At 38.6% G+C, this 16,650-nt stretch overlaps 1 protein-coding gene across 2 annotated transcripts in view; it reads left to right on the top strand.

Annotated features, from left to right (window-relative positions):
- Window positions 1-16,650, top strand: part of LOC108965848 — a 149,517-nt gene that overhangs the window by 13,024 nt on the left and 119,843 nt on the right. The window contains exon 2 of one of the 2 annotated variants that reach the window (XM_018928507.1): window positions 12,686-12,955. The exons of the other annotated variant lie outside the window; for it this stretch is intronic. The gene's annotated coding sequence lies outside the window, so the exon portion shown is untranslated. The remainder of the gene's footprint in view (window positions 1-12,685; window positions 12,956-16,650) is intronic. 2 annotated transcript variants of the gene reach the window in all.

Raw genomic sequence — 16,650 nt, 5'->3', positions numbered from 1 at the left:
AAGCTTGAATGGACGCCTCAAGTGTTTGGTGGGATTGAGCAGCTCCAGCTTGGTCGAACGATTGATTCTAGAACTTGATTCAGAACTGATTAACAGAATGGACAACGTCTTCCTTCTTGACAACGCTAGACCACACACATCTTTGATGACTCGGCAAACACTGGGAGAGCTTGGCTGAGAAATTTTGATGCATCCACCATATAGCCCTGACCTTGCACTACCATTTATTTCGGTCAATGCAGAATTCTCTTACGGGAGTAGAAGCCTGTGAAAGTTACTTGTCGCAATTTTTTTGCCGAAAAACCAGAAAAGAAAAATAAGTTGAAGTTTGATTAGAAATGCGAAGAGACATTTTCGACCACACAATATATCTTAAGAAAATCAGTTTTTGCATTATTCAAATAATAAATTCCAAAAGGTTGAAGCATTATTAAGAATTACTTATATACAACTCTAATAACTCAAAAAAGAGATAGAATAGAAATGTTCATTATTATCTTTGAGCACTATAGCTCTTCTGGGCTTTGGTCTGCCAACGATTTTTTTATATTTTATTTTCGAAGGTTTACAGGACTCTTGGTCATGTAAGATCTATAATCATACCTATAACATAAAACTGGTCGAATCTTGGTTTTTTACAGAGCCAGTTTGCATTGAATTTTAATAAAAAGTTTGATTAGTGACCCCCTTGGCTGCTAGTGTTCTGTCATCTATAATAAACATTGTGGAGTTTAAAGCCTTGGTAGTTAAAGGTCTTAAACTTAACGTAGACTATTTTTAAGCCTTGATGACTTATTTTTTTCTGAATAGAAATATTATGTAATAAATTCAACTTCAAAATTTTATTGTTGTAATGATTACCACCAACAGGAAAGTGGCGAATAGAACACATATGTAAGGTTATGTATACAAACGTATGTGATATAGGAGTTTTCAGATTTTTTATAACAAAAATTGCAAGAGCATATATTATATTAAATTACGCCAAAAATTAATACAAAGAATTAAATTTGATGAATATTATGTTCTTACGCTGTCTAATAGAAGCAAACGCTTTCTAAGCTATCCAAAGTTAACAGCTCAGCTTTAAATTACAGACAACCTTAAATGTAATGTATTATTCTTCAATTACACATTCAACTAACCGCTCATATGTCACACAAGTTTTGATCAGCTGTTCACGACTATTCGGTTTCCACAGAACTTTACTTTAAGCTGGATCTTACGATCTTCGCATTTTTCCCACGTACCAAACGCCTATATATACACATATACATACATATGTATATAATATGTATCGGCATGTGAATCTACAAATATTTCTAAATTTGTAGGACTTGCGGAAGTAAAAAAAATCTAAGATTAATGTTACTCTTTATTTTGTTTATGTGCATAAATTGATAAGTGAGTAGAAATCCTATGGCAAGCAAAAGAAACAGCCAAATAAACAAAAAAAAAAATTCACCATAATCCCAAAAAAAACCTTATCACTACTTTTGGCAGCAAAAAAAAAGTTACAAAAACGAGGAAAAGTGAATTAAAAATATTTTTTTATTTGCGTATGAAATTGTAACAAAAACCCATTTCGGTTTTTTTTGCTAGGCAAATGAATATTACTTATTTGTGGACAGTCATGAGTTATTCGGCATGAGTACATGTGAACTGCAGTCATAAATGTACATATGTACATATTAGAGCGGATCGATTTTTTTCTATAAAATCGAGTTTGCGGGAAATGTTCTGCAGAATTACGAGCTGTTATCTTTTTAAATAATAAAATAACTGAATAATCGGTTGTATGGAGAGATATGTGATATGGTTGTCCGATCTGGCGAATTATCAATATAATGTCAAAATGCCCCTATATATTGAGTTTCATTAGTATATCTCAAAAATTTTAGGATTCTAGGCGAAGATATGTGTCGAGAAGAGAATCATTTTAGACTTAGTCGTTATCAGAGCCCAGCTTACTTCATGTGGCATCTCTTTTCTTAATACTGAACACATAGGAAAAAAGCATCAGTGTAACAGTTCTCAAGCTTACGATCACAGACTGTATAGAGAAAACATGGATGTTTTAACAGATGAGCTAAACTCATGTTTGTGCTGAACCTTGGAGATACTTCTCTGCCGTTTTAGCTATAGATTAAATCTATTCGTCCAATACTTGTTAGTTTTGGGCATGAGGTTTTTGCAGCTTTCGACTTTAATCGTAAAATTGAAGAACTGAATGAAAATTCAGAGCTCTATCGAAAGTTTTTAAATTATATCGCGACTGAAGTTTGGAACCATAACATTCCGACCGATTTTTCGTACGATTTGCTATCTCTATTATGACCATCTATAACATGGCGACACTTACAGTTTAACTTTTTCTCGTATCTATGTTTGTTTTGAGAATGTTTTCAAATGCGATCATTTTATTTCTTTCTGATCAAAAATGACCCGGACTAGTCCTTTTAAACCACATGCTAACCGAATTGGTAAATATTTTTTCCTAGGTTAATACAAAGTGTTTTTAGAGTGTATGTTATCATAACCACAGGTATTTGAGTGGTACAAAATATTTAGTGACGGTCGTGAAGTCTTCGAGAACTTGCCTCTCATACTGTTAATGACGATAACGACGAACAGATTTACGAAACAGAGCTTAAAAATTATCGTGTTTAAATCAGAGAGATAGCAGAGTACTCAAAATTTCTTACCAATCGACTCAGCACATACTGATTAATATTTTGGGTATGAAGCATGTCAATGACTCACTCTAAAGAACTTAAATCTTTTGCAAATACCAATTGCCCAACATTCTAGCGAGCTGAAATCGATAAATTTAATGTAGGTTTGCTGGTCCGGGTCAAATTTGATCAGCTGATGTATATAAAAAATGTTGAAAATCGCAATTTCCGGACACTCGAATTATTATATATAATAGTTAATTGGTCATTGAGAAAAGGGAGCACTTTAGTACTTAAACCTAATGTCTTTGTTAGGAGTATAAGTACATACTTCTTCTATTGAGTGGAATTCTTAACATCCACAAAATTAGATACATTTATCAGCTGCTCGTTGTTTACTATGTAAAAATGTTTTTACGTATTTGCTATTTACACTAAAATCGTGGACAATGCGTGAACACGTTTGACAGACCGCTTGTCAAAACTCGCGGCAACATTAAGACGATGCGGTGGGTATGCCTATAAAGACACGACAGATAAAAAATTAAATCAAATACCACTTAAATATGCCTATAGCCCATACAAAAGCACATACATATCTACAAATATGTATAAGAAAGTGTGTGTGGAGTTCACATGGCAATCGGGCTACTTGGTGGGTTTCTTTTCCATATGAAATGCCCCCAACTTGGTCTCACATACATATGTGTTTATAGTCGAGCATAATTATTTTTGTGTGTGTACGTATGTATGCATGTTTGCATGTATTTGTAGGCCTTTTGATTTTAGAGACTACGAAGACTTTGGCGCGAGCACTCTTTATTCAAATTAGAAAGCAGAAAGCAGAAATTGTGCGCTTGAACCTAATGAATGTCAGCGGCATCGCCGCGTTGGGGACTCAGCTGTGGGCTCGACATTAAATATGCCAACATATCAGCTATTTGCATGTGTGTGTGTGCGTAATTAATGTGTACATGTGGTTCAATTGACTTTGAATAGATGGTTCCGTTTAGATGTAAAGTGGCATACAATAGCAGTAAATGCAAGGAGAGACTGATTTGTATGTGCCATGAGGGGGGCCGGCATTGACTCTCAGGCGCAGTCGGAAGTGCGCAAGCGCACAACTGCAGTACGCGGAAGATATATATATGTATATTTATTGGTGTTATTATATATATATATATATATATATATATATATATATAGTAGAATGTAGTTGTACATAATACATAAATTAGAGAACTATTAGAAAGCAAGTTGTCGCGACCAGGCCATTGACCGCAAGCAATAAATTGAAATACAGTGAGTTTTTTCATGATCTTGCTGCTTTCCAGTGCATTGCCTGCAATCTTCACATAACGTTATGTGTCTATTTGTTTATTTTTTAGATGTGTGTGTGTGCGTTATTTTTAGTAAATTCTCTATTAACGGCATCATTTGATAACATTTGACGCTGTCTGACTTTTGCCCCGCGTTGAAATTGATTTTCGTTTTTCTTCTTCGAAAGCATATCTAAGCTCCCCCTCTGTACTATGATCCCCTAACAAATTCTTAGATTCATATACACAAATACATACATACATAGATATTTATTAAATCAAATTCCATATTACTATTTTCAATAATTTATTGATTCATCACTCGTGTTTGACAGCGCGAGTGCTTGGAATCGAACTGCTGGCAGCTACAATTTAGTGGCTCTTCATGGTGAGAGCGTTCGATTCATTTCGTTTGAGTGCGTAGGTTTAATAAGAGAAGAACGTTTGAACTCGACTTGTGGGCTAGTTGATGGGGCTTGGTTGGTTGGGCGTTGGGCGGTGGGCTGGTGCAGCGTAAGTTCTTATTCAAGTGAATTGCTTATTTTGACATATTCATGAGTAATAAATGGAATTTTTGTGATGAATTCATTTAAATGGCTGCGATTTCGCCACTCATTCAATTCCACAGTTCGTTTTGTTACTCTCATTCGTTATTTGACCGAAAAACCTAAAAATCTTGGATCAGCTGTTGGACTTTGACAATGACAATTTTATTGCAACATTTTTGTGTATAATTTTATTAAGTAACAATACAATTTTCATTCATAAATCTTTTGTTAATTTTGAACTGATTTCGTTCATGGCTACACACACATACAAATGTATATAAGGATTTAGGTATATGTGTGGCTCGTAGCACAACTCAGGTGATTTTAGAATTTATTGTTATATCATATATGTACATATGTATGGTACGAAAGCATTAATGATAGAACATAAGTACTTTAAGTTTTCAGTGGTACATTCTTGCACTCCTATAGGTTGAAAAATATCTGGCTCCTTGAATTAATATTGAATGATGATTATAGAATATAATACCTCTTAAAAATGAAAATATTCAACCGTGTAAGAATGGTTGAATAAAATAAAAATCGAGAAAATTTTAAAATTGCTGAAGAAGAAAGTTTTCGAAGCTATCAATCGAAGGACTGTCAAATTTTAAACAGAAGTTTTGGAACTAAAAGGCTTAACGGACACACCTGCTGTGAATTTTCAGATTAAAAAAATATATTTCATCACTTCTTTAAAATTTTTAGTATTTTATTAACGTATGTACATATAATTTAAAAATACATAAAATAAAAAAATATCTATATTTTTTTGAAATTTTCATACTAGGTGTGCCCCTTAAATAAATTGAAAAATCAGTTTGGTAGTAGCTTAAATCTTGTAGGACTCTGACTCTAATCAAAAATAAGTTGGTCTAAAGTCTTCGTACTTACTCCTTAAGTGTTAATTTTGGAGGAATAAGTCTATTAATATTGCGCGACAGAGCAGTTGCTCTGAGACCGCAAGCTTACAAAGCAGAGTCTGTGCCAGCAATTTTCTGAAGGAAGAGGTTTGCTTCAGATAATCTTTTAAAGTTCTATTGAATGAAGACGTTTTCGATACGCTACATTCCTGCTCTACTCTATCATGACCACAGGTATTTGAGTAGCACAGAAGATTCAGTTAGACTCGTAAAATCATCGAAAACTTGTCTCATGCAAGTCGTCCAAACACTTATTTAACTGTTAATAATCTTGTAATCGTTGTGCTAAATAGCAGAGATCACATCATCGCTTATGGATCAACTCAACATATTTTGGTTAATGTTTTTAGTATGAAATGTGTCCATGCTAGGCTCGTATCAAAATATCTAAATCTTTTGCAAAAACTACGTCGAGCAGAGATGGCATAGCGGAGGACCATGAGGGCGTATATACTCCAAAAATATCATTACATGTAATTTTGTGAATATGACATCAAAACTGTTAAAAAATCTAGGAATATGGATTTTAAATGGTGTATGGAAAATTGTATTAAACTTTGACATACTTGTATTGACTTTGGAGTGTATTTTCAAGGCTATTTTTAGTTTGAGTCGAATTTGATAAGATGGTACGTGCATAAAATAAGTGGACCTTACAGAAAACCTTCCTTTGAGTTTTCTAGCTAAAAGGGTTGAGTTGTTTGTCTTATGCGACTTATATTGCTCGAAAAATGTATCCAAAGACTTGATGTAAGTACGTACATTGTCTACTTTTACTCTGGGATGTCACTTAATAGATCATATATGTAGGTTTAACCTAAAGTTAATCTGGTAGGTCAATATTTCACGCGTAGACCAGTTTTGCTCCTTTGCGATATCAGATTGAGTTCAGTTCCTAGGTCCAAGAACAGTAATCATACTTAGGATTCCTGCGATTGACGCTATCTCACTATCGATACCTCCTGCTGTGTAACATACCGTAGGGACCCCAGATGTTTACAGCCTAGCCTTGTCAATGCTGAACAAGTGCACAAGAGATTCTCTATTGCTTGCCTGGTACCCTGCTCTAGATAGTCTTCTCGATCTGTTAACCCCTGCGGGCGTGTGTCGCCGCCAGACACTGTCTAGTTAGTATTCCCATCATGTTTCGACAGTTATTTCTATCTGCCAATAGGAATTTTGTGTACTACCGATTTACCGTTTTTCATATGAATATTGGAGTTTTGGACCCAGGTAGCTAGTTCATTGGGGGTTTGATTTTGTTTACCATGCTTCTGTCGAGGTCGTCGTATAGACAATACATGAGTTTTCCAAGGTTTTCTTGCCAACTTCATCCACTTTTATTATTGTTCTCGATACCTTTGTGACCTGGCACAAAGTAGAAGTGAAATTGTTTGTTGGCTCTGCCTGCAGGTGGATAAAAGGCCAGCTGCGCGGCTTTCGCAATAGCAAAGACCTCAGCTTGAAGTATATTGCAGGTTACCTTATGCTTAACTCTGGTCAGTATATTCTTCATCCATCGTTCATTTCCGAGCCATGCGTATAAATCTTAAGAGTGTTGCGCGTAGCTAAGATACCTTTACGTCAGCTATTTTTTCTATGTTTACTTCGAATCTTCTTTCCCAGTTGAAAAGTGAATCATGTAGTCGGTGTTTTCCCAATGTTATTGCCCACCGAGCTATGGCCGGAGGTTCTACACGTAAATTCTCCTGATGCGCAGTTTTCAGCGAAGACGTCTATATTCGGCAGGTTTAATAGCAGTTCAAGAGCCCTCGTTGTAGTTCTTCTTAAAGCTTCCGTTATGTACAGTGTAGCGAGCCTATGAACTCTCTCTCCATTGGCTTCCGGTAGGTGGATTTCCATACGTCTGTTCACCATACTACTGCACCATGGAGAAGAATTGGTCCACTAGATGTACAGTACCAGTGCATAAGAGAGGGGGAGAGCCCTCCGGTTGTGCCGAGTATCTCGGCACGCATATAAAGCAATGCTAGCTTTTTTTTACTCTTTCTTCCACGTTGTGCTTCGACAACAGTTTACTGTCCAAGACTTTAAGGTAATTGGTGCGGTCGTTGAAAGAGAGTTGTATAACTATATGCATATAATGATTCCACGACAGTGACGGTGTAATGAAACAAGTCGCAAACAAGAGATTATCGCTGAAATTTTCTTTGGTTCTATTTCTAAGTATGCAATGATATGTGTCATGACGAGCCTATGGATGAACTTCAAGTTCGATTGCATTGCGTAACTTCATTCGTCGAAACAATTACAAGCGTGATTAGCTTAATTAAAGCATTTTGGTCCGGACAGAAATTAACAATTTCGATTTTCATCTCAACCCTAATGAGCTTATACATACATATGCATGTTGTTGTGTATGACGAAAATCCATTAAACTGTCAAAGTGGCCGGAATATATGGGCATAAAGGGAAAATGTATGTTTGTAAAATGTAAAAATGTTGCTGTTCGTGTTGTTTTCGGTTTAGTGAAATGTGTAATCTGTATTTTGGTGGGCCACTCTAATACCAACTATTGTTTTGCGGTGCACTCAAGCGATCGTATCTCCTGTTTGAGTGGGAAAAATTAATTTTTCGCAATTGTTTGAACAGTTGTCGAAGTGCATATGTGTGTGTGTACTCTTCCATTAATGCCACCATGAATTTATGAATGCTAATGAAATGCTTTGCCATTAGAGGGTTGTGCCAATCACGTCGACTGACTGGGAATTCCTGCAGCTGCGCCTGCTCGCATTAACCCCTGCGGATTAGAACACCCCGCACGAATAGAATTAAAACAAGTGCTAAAGCGCATGCGCGTGACATGCGACCAACATGCTGGAGGTGGAAAGTACAGTGCGCATCGGGAAAAATCAACGCTAACACCAGCTTCAATCGAATATTTGCCATATATGTACATGCAGCCATACATATACATGTGTATGACGCATTGGAGGTGTAGGGTGGTTCGAGCGTTTTGTCAGTGCACAATGGCGCTAACGAAGCGCTAAAGCTGAAGTGTAATCGCGAATAGTTTGTTCGATCCGCTACCCGTCGTGCCATGTAAGCGACTGGTGCTGCTGATTTCGCTGGTGGCCCGGTGGTGGTAGTGTTGTTTTTGCTGCTGTTAATGTTGTTGCTGTTATTTGTAGTGATTTTCACCAGCCGATTACATACATAACAACAGCAACCCCCAAATGTGGACAGTTTTTGGAACTTTTAATGGATGAGTAGTAGGCAGGTGCAACCAGCCACGCGCAGCACGTCGCCTAGGCAGACAGACATACTGACACATATACATACAGGAAAACATTTACAAATGTACACACACATTTGTAACGCACATACAAACACCCCACGCTAGGGGGTGACTTTCTAAAGCGCCTGCGCAGCAAATATAATGTGTACTTACATAGCCGCAAAGCGCTTAATGCTGCGCAGCGCCAGGCTGTTATACGCTTCTGTGCAGTGTGACTGAATGCGGGCGCTTCCCAATCAAGCAAACTGCTAATGGTAATATACACCGCTCACCCGGGAACTTATTTGTGGCACTTGAAAGTTGTGTTGTTGTTGTAAGAGCGCATGAGATGTGCACAGATTTTACAAGCATAAGTATACATATATAAGTTTTGTAAAATAAGTCGTCGTACGTGCGTCAGAGCTGATGAGCTGCTGTATGCTGTTTTGAAATAGTGAAATTTCAGCTTTCTTTTATTGTTTAGTATTTTTTTTTGTTGTTGAAAATTTGTACTGCGCAAGCGCAAACAGTGTTTACTCAATGTAAAAAAAAATACTTTCAAACATCTAAAGTACTGGATTTAGTTACAATACAGACTCGGAATATAAATTCTTTAGCTATGTTTTGCTTTAATGTATTGAGCGGATGTGCTCTTTTCATAATAACGGAAATATTAGTGTAAGCTTTGTATTGGAGAAGAGAAAGTATAAAAACCATATTCTTGTATACTAAAAATACATACATACATACACAGACTGTTCCAAGTCTTATTAAACAGTTCATAGTTTATTAAGGAAGCGAGCTCGGTGGTCCGATGAAAAAAATCACCTCTTCTTCTTCTTTATTGGCATAGACACCGCTTACACAGTTATTACCGAATTTACAATAGGCATCAGTTTCGGCTGTTGGGCGCCAATTGAAGATTCCAAATAGAGCCAGGTCCTTCTTTACCTAGTCTTTCCAATGGGGTGCAAGTCTTCCTCTTCCTCTGCTCCCTCGGCGGGTACTGCGTCGAATACTCTCAGAGCTGGAGTGTTTTCACCCATTCCAATGACATGAGCTAGAAAGTGTAGCCCCTCTCTCTTTTAATTCGCTAAACTATCTCAATATCATCGTATATCTTGTACAACTCTTCGCTCCATCGACTGCGGTATTTGCTGTTTCTAAAGCGCAAAGGGCCATAAATCTTCCGCAAAACCTGTATATCAAAAATTCCTAAGGTCGACTCATCAGATGATGTCATCGTCCATACTTCCGCACCATACAGCAAGTCGGGAGCAATGAGGGACTTGTCAAGTTTGCTCTTTGTTCGTCGAGGGAGGACTTTACTTCTCAATTCCCTACTAAGTCCGTAGTAGTACATGTTGGCAAGAGTTATTCTGTTTGGGATTTCGAGGCTGACATTATTGTTGGTTCCAAGATATGACTTCGAACTTATGCCTGTTAACAGTGACAGACGCTGATGCTCCGTGGTTGCTGGGGATTTATTGGCTGTCTGGCTGGCTACTCGGCTGTAACCACGTAAAACTGCTTATCTATGCCAGTAATGAAACAGAGTCTACGTGTCTTTTGCCAAATTCCAAATTAGAAAGATTTTTTCCAAAACCTAACTTACGAAATCCGAATCTAGGTCTGATTATAAGTGATTTTAATATAATAGCCGGCAATGGCGCAGGCACTTTTTCTTAGACTTACCTCTGTAATCTTTTGTTTTGTCAACTAAATTTTAATCCTCGGCATGGAATTAGATTCACATGACATTTAACTCGATGTTGTCAGAAACCTTGATATTAAGTAAAATACTAACCGGATTCATTAGGTTCTTTAGATGTTAAGGTGTATCCTTCAGATGGCAGACGTGGCACTGTTTTCTTCTACTTATATCTTAGCTAACTAGAATTCAATAATTTATTACAGCTTTCGAGAGGCAGAATGTAAAATTGGAATGTAATATACTATTCTTACAGAAAGTTTTCCAATCGAGTGGGCCAAGCTTTTTTAACGTCCGCTCCAGGAAAAGACTGTTAACGCGGCACCATTCCTCGAAATTACTTCAGGAATGTTTGCTGTTGCTACAACAACAGCTTCTTAACAAGCTTAACTATCCAAGCGTCCCAGCAGCTGAGTGGGTTGGGTATGTGAATACCACGTTAGACGAATCCAAAGTGAAATCGGTCATCTGTTGGAAATTTGGAACTTTCAAGTTAATTTTTGAAACATAAATCTTCGGATGAAAAACATCAGGTCATTGGCTTCAGAACAAACAGGTTTGGCAGACTTAAGACTTGAGTTTAGGGATGCCCCAATTCTCCTCCATCTGTGTGGAATTGTTTGTTCATACAATTAATGCTGTAACACAGATGGACTTAAGACGCTTCAGTTAACGGGAGTACGAAATCAGTAGCAGCTGCGAAGCTGGCGCTACACACACCTAGGCGCAAATATATAAAACCTTAATCTGCGCCAATTATTGTCAACTTACAGATTTTACTTAAGAACAAACAGAAATTGTGTATAATAATGGAAGAGAAGCGAATTTTATGTAATCATCTGTCACAGTGGCGCTAAGAAACTCTCCTTCGTCATTGTTGTTGTTTGCCAATGTTGCTGCAGCGAAATGTACCCCTAAAAGTGTGAAGACGTCCAAAAATGCGAGCTGTCCGAAAATCAACAAAATTCAAGACATAAAAAAAACACAAAAACAAAAACAAGAAATAAATGTTGAAAATAGGAAAAATCAACTTCGAGAAACTTGGCAACACGCTTCGTTGCGTCACGACTGGTAGCCGGTGGTGCAAGCGCAGATTGTTTTGTGGTTCCTGACACAAATCAATGACAGCGTCACTGTACACAGACAATGCGCAGACGCATATTCGCACACACACACACACGCTTACAGTCTTAAGTACAAACAGTAGCGGTTCAATGCAAAGGTATGCAATTCTTACGCAATGCACGAGAGCACATAAGAATTGGTGCTTGCCAAATTTATAATTATTTATTTGACACATGCAATGAAATTCTTTAATGCGAAATCGAAGATATCGCCCCAGAATGTGTATGTGTGTGTGTGTCACGTGTGCGCCGAGGGATATCCCACAAATGCAATGCTTGCACAAGGCTTCATTAAGGACTTTAGCATCAATAACGCTTGCTCTTGTTGTTGTTTTATTGGTGTTGTTGTTGTTGCTGCTGCTGTTAAGGGATGAATGCCCTGTTATCGGGAGCTCTCCCTTCAAGCAAAATGCGCACAATCCGAGAAAAATTTGTGCAAGCTAATGTTGTTGTTGTCATTGTTCTTGCAATTTTGTTGGCAAGCGCATAAGAAGCGCCACAAATGCATTCTTCGCTATGTCGTCTGTCCGTATGTTTGTTCGGCTGTTCGTACGTCGATTCCCTCATTCGTTCCTTGCTGGCTGTCACCTGGCCGCGATGGCGCGCGCTCTCCTCCTTGCGGCTGCTGGCTGCTGCCGCTGTCGCTCAACAGGGCTTCCCTACTCACCAGCCGCTGCACTTTTGCGTCTTTGCAAAAAGCAGAGCAAAGCAAGGCAGCGCAAAATACAATTTCATCCCCTTCAGCGGCGTATATAGCACGTACCAAAAAACAAAAAAAGTCTCGCAATGTGCAATGTCTTGCCACGGTCTTGCAAGCAACTGTTACCGGGGTGGCAATGCCACACACGCACACACAAAACACAGTCTTTAAGATATGGCAAAGAAACCGTAGCAAAGCGCAAAGAATTAATATTTGGCTCGTTCCATGCATTTCAAAGCGGTGCGGCGGGCGAAATGGCATGAAAAGTGTTATTGGTGTTGATTAGACTGACTAAGCAAACGTCACTACAGCTGTCTTTGCCGCAGTGCACGCGCTATCAGCTGAGCGGTTGTTGTTGTTGTTGCTATTATTATTATCGAACTACAAAATTTATTAGTGTTGCTATTGTTTTTGTATTTATTGATCTATTTATTGAATTGATTATAGGTTGCTAGTGTGTGACGGCGACTGTAGCGCCTTGGCTCGGACCAACAGCTGGCTCGTATTTTGCGTCAGCTTCAATTGAATTTACAATCAATGAATATTGATTTGGCGCTTTGACTTTGGCTTTCGACTTCCCCCAATACGCGTGCACTTAGAGGATACAATGCAGCAGACCTCAAATGGGTACTAGGTCCGCCAACACACGCTTACACAAATTTATGCGTTTGGCGATTCAAGGTCATAGACAAAGAACTGTCTGCCTTCGGCTTACAGGTGAGCCTCGAAGTTTGCTATAGAAAAGTAGTGCTTCAATTGAAAATCGTTTACACTTTCGTTTTCATTCGGTATCAATAAAATATTGAAAATATTGTTATTGCGTTTTGTCGGCCGCATAATTTTGTTATTGACAATTAACGGTGCATTCCTGTTGAGTGCTTTAACAGAATCTGCGACATTAGCATAATATGTATTAGCCTTAAGACGCTTTGAACCGGTTAACTGAAGTCCAAACGAAAGTGAAATTAGTGTTTCGAAACAGCTGTTTGAGCAGCTGATGAGTAAACACATGACGGTTAAAATGTTGACAAAGTAATCATTGCGGCAAAAATACCTCTAAGCGCTAGGAAAATTAAAGAAAATATTTCAATACCTTGAATAAAGAAGTGATTACTAACCAGTGATATTCGACTTCCACTATAAAAAAAAAATCAGTTGGTGATTCTGTTATAGATACACTCACTTTAGCTGTGTGAGTAGCCCGAGCTCGGAATATTTAGATCCAAGAAATAATAGAAGAAAAAAGAATTGTTATGATTTGGTCATAATTAAGTTCCTAATATTAATTTTTGTTTTGACCAAGTTGTTTTCTATGTGGTTCTCTGCAATTAAAGTGTGAAACAATCGATCCGTTCTAAAATTTTAAATAAGTCATCTTCGTGTGGCATAAGAGCTGAATATGGTGAAGAAAGAAATGTTATGATTTTGTTATTTAGTATTTTGTTGCTGGCAATTCCAGCAATTGTCCAATTTGTGACCAATTTTCTCCTCCTTAGCATTCATAATAGACTTATTGTTTTTAATCTCTGAGTAAAGGATTTGAATATCTTCGAACCGATTCTAATAACCGTTAGATGTATTAATTTGTGTTAGTAATATATTTGGAAGTTTGGATTACCTTCGGAAGATGATTAAAGTTTTGTGGACAGATTACAATGAGGTGTAAACTTGTCCTGGAATATTGTCTTTTCCACAATGTGTGGGGCTAATGAAGAGTGTAAAATAGATTCCACAGATTTAGGTTAAAGTAATAAAGTGTCTATGAATAGGCAAGAGAAAGAATGAAAATGTGTGTGTCATGACTGGATTCATTACTTATTCGACTATTCTTCTTCTTCCTTATTGGCGTCGACAAAGCTCATGCGGTTATAGCCGAGTTGATCTCTCCAACGGAATGGATATCTTCCTCTTCCTCTGATCCCACCGCCGAGTACTGAATCGAAAACTGTCAAAGCTGAAGTGCTTTCATCAATACGGACAACATGAGCTAGCCAGCGCAGTCGCTGTCTCTTGATACGCAGAGCAATGTCAATGTCGTCGTATATTTCGCACAGCTCATCGACTGCGGTAGTTGGCATTGAGCAAAGAACCATCAGCTATTTTCATCGTCCATGCTTCTGCATGATAGTTTTATTTTATTTGCGGCAAAGTAACTCACAATGAAGTTATCACGGCTGTCAATTTATGTTATCATCGATATAATTTTTGAAGAAATATGGACCGCTGATTCCATTTGTTCACAAACCTGACCAAACTGTTGTTTTTTCTAGATGAAATGACAGCTCTTACATCGCTTAAGGTTGCTGTTCGTTACATACCCATTGGCCAGAAGTGGGCCTCATCGCTGAACAAAATTTAGCTTAAAACGTCGGATTTTCTTGGAACTTTCCAAAAGCAAATAGAGAGAAGCGATGTTGTTTGGGAAGGTTAAGTGGCTTCACTTCTTGAAAAAGCTATATTTTGTATGCTTTGATTTTAAGATCCCGAAGTAAAATGAGCTATGTCTTTCCATACGTCACTCCGAGTTGCTGCGAATGACGAAAAGGCTATTGAAAAGACAACCTCTATTTGGATCACCCGTTACATACAAAAGGGTTTTCTTTGACTTCAAAATCGTCACCAACAACAAGGTACTATTCAGCGTACCTCTCTTATTTGAATTCGAATACATTTATACTGACATAAGCAATATAGAAACTGTGTTCTTTGCGCTATTTCTATACATGACCTAACCTAACAACTAGCCTTAACATGTATTTTTACTATTCAACACTATTTATTCGTCATTTTCCTTCCGAAAGAAACACGTAAATCAAGTTTTCTTTGTGCGCAAAGTGAATTCGGCTTGTACTTCATAGGTCTGCTTCCTCTCTTAACTTTTTTGCAGTGATTTTTGCAAAAGTGGCTTTTGCAGACACAACAACTATCAATAAGCTTGTGAGCATATGTGTAACTTACAATGGCACAAAACAAAGGCAAAATACTACATGTGTTTTAGTTCTTGCTTTTGTCCTTCACCTCAAGCCATGAAGCGCAACATCGTTCACCGGCCGTACCAGACTTTGGTTCATGGCTCGCGCCAAATTGAAGCGCATATGCCGCTGTCGGTGGCAATTGGAAGCGCCTGCGCGCTGTCCGCAGTCGTACTCGGCGCATATACTCAGGCGAATATACCTATTTGACGGCATATCAGTCCGTCAGCCACCATAGGTGCAGAGCGCAGCGCAGAAACCCCAGTTTCTTCAAGTAGTGTTCGTCATTGTCGTCAACTTAGAAGTACTTTGGGGTGCGCTATCGTCTACAACACCAGCGCTGCCATTATTGCCAGCTGTGCATTTCTTGATGTTGAAAGAAGCGCAGGTTTTGTTTCCTTCCTTCCTTTTCTGCCTATTGCCTTTACTTCAATTATTTTATCCTTAGCAAGAAGATGTATGATATGTACATATGTGCGAGTTCGGGCGCGCGCGCGTAAATGAATACGACAGCAGGAACACCCTAGCCAAAGCACCACTGCATACACACCAAGCTGGGCGCCACCCTAAGTCCATTTCAGACGTTTGTAAATTGACGTTGTATGGAGTCTGGTAAGGCACCATCAGCCTACCCTAATCGACCCTACCTAATTGTGGCTCAATAACAACGTGCAGCGATCTTGATTCACTAAGTCCATGTGTGCACGCACACAAACATACCACACTCACTTCTATACTTGAAGGTTAGTTTTAGTTGTGTGGATTTGTTCGCCTGCCATAGAGAAGATGTGCAGTCAGTTTGGCAGCGTCCTGGAATGGAGGGAGAGAAGTTTGATACACTGTTATACATTGCTTCCTCAAATCCACCTACCCTCTTCTTGTCCTCATGCAAACGTTTTCAAATCCATATTCTTGCGCTCAAGTTGTATGCTTGCATGCTGAAGTTGTAGTGAAGCGAATATCGATGGCAATGACCTCAATGTTGCTCACCACAATCCCCGAGGGAAGTTTAGGCAAAAATAATTCATGATGGTAATCATTGCGTCATTGCGGATACATTCGTCAGTGAGAATACTTGGTAGTGGTGGTCTGAGCGAACAATCCAACCGGAAGTACTTGGACCCTTGGTTTCGCTTTAAAATTTCGGTCTCCTGTCTAAAACAGTGCGCCAGTCGTTCTTCCTTTTCGAATTCCAAGCGAAGCCAGGTCCTTCTCTACCAGGTGTTTCCAACGGAGTGGGGGTCTTTCTCTTCCTCTGTTTACCCCGGCCGCCACTACGTCGAATACTTTTAGAGCTGGCGGATTTTCGTCATTTTTTACGACATAACGTAGCCAGCATAGCTTCTTCTTCTTGATTGGCGTAGTCACCGCTTACGCGATTATAGCCGAGTTAACAACAGCGCGCCAGTCGTTTCTTCTTTTCGCTACGTGGCGCCAATT

Source organism: Bactrocera latifrons, unplaced genomic scaffold (assembly GCF_001853355.1).
Source record: "Bactrocera latifrons isolate USDA-ARS-PBARC rearing strain unplaced genomic scaffold, ASM185335v1 scaffold_10, whole genome shotgun sequence".
NCBI classification, from domain to species: domain Eukaryota; kingdom Metazoa; phylum Arthropoda; class Insecta; order Diptera; family Tephritidae; genus Bactrocera; species Bactrocera latifrons.
The sequence above is the reverse complement of the archived record's forward strand: the minus strand, read 5'-3'. Positions and strand labels throughout refer to the sequence as shown.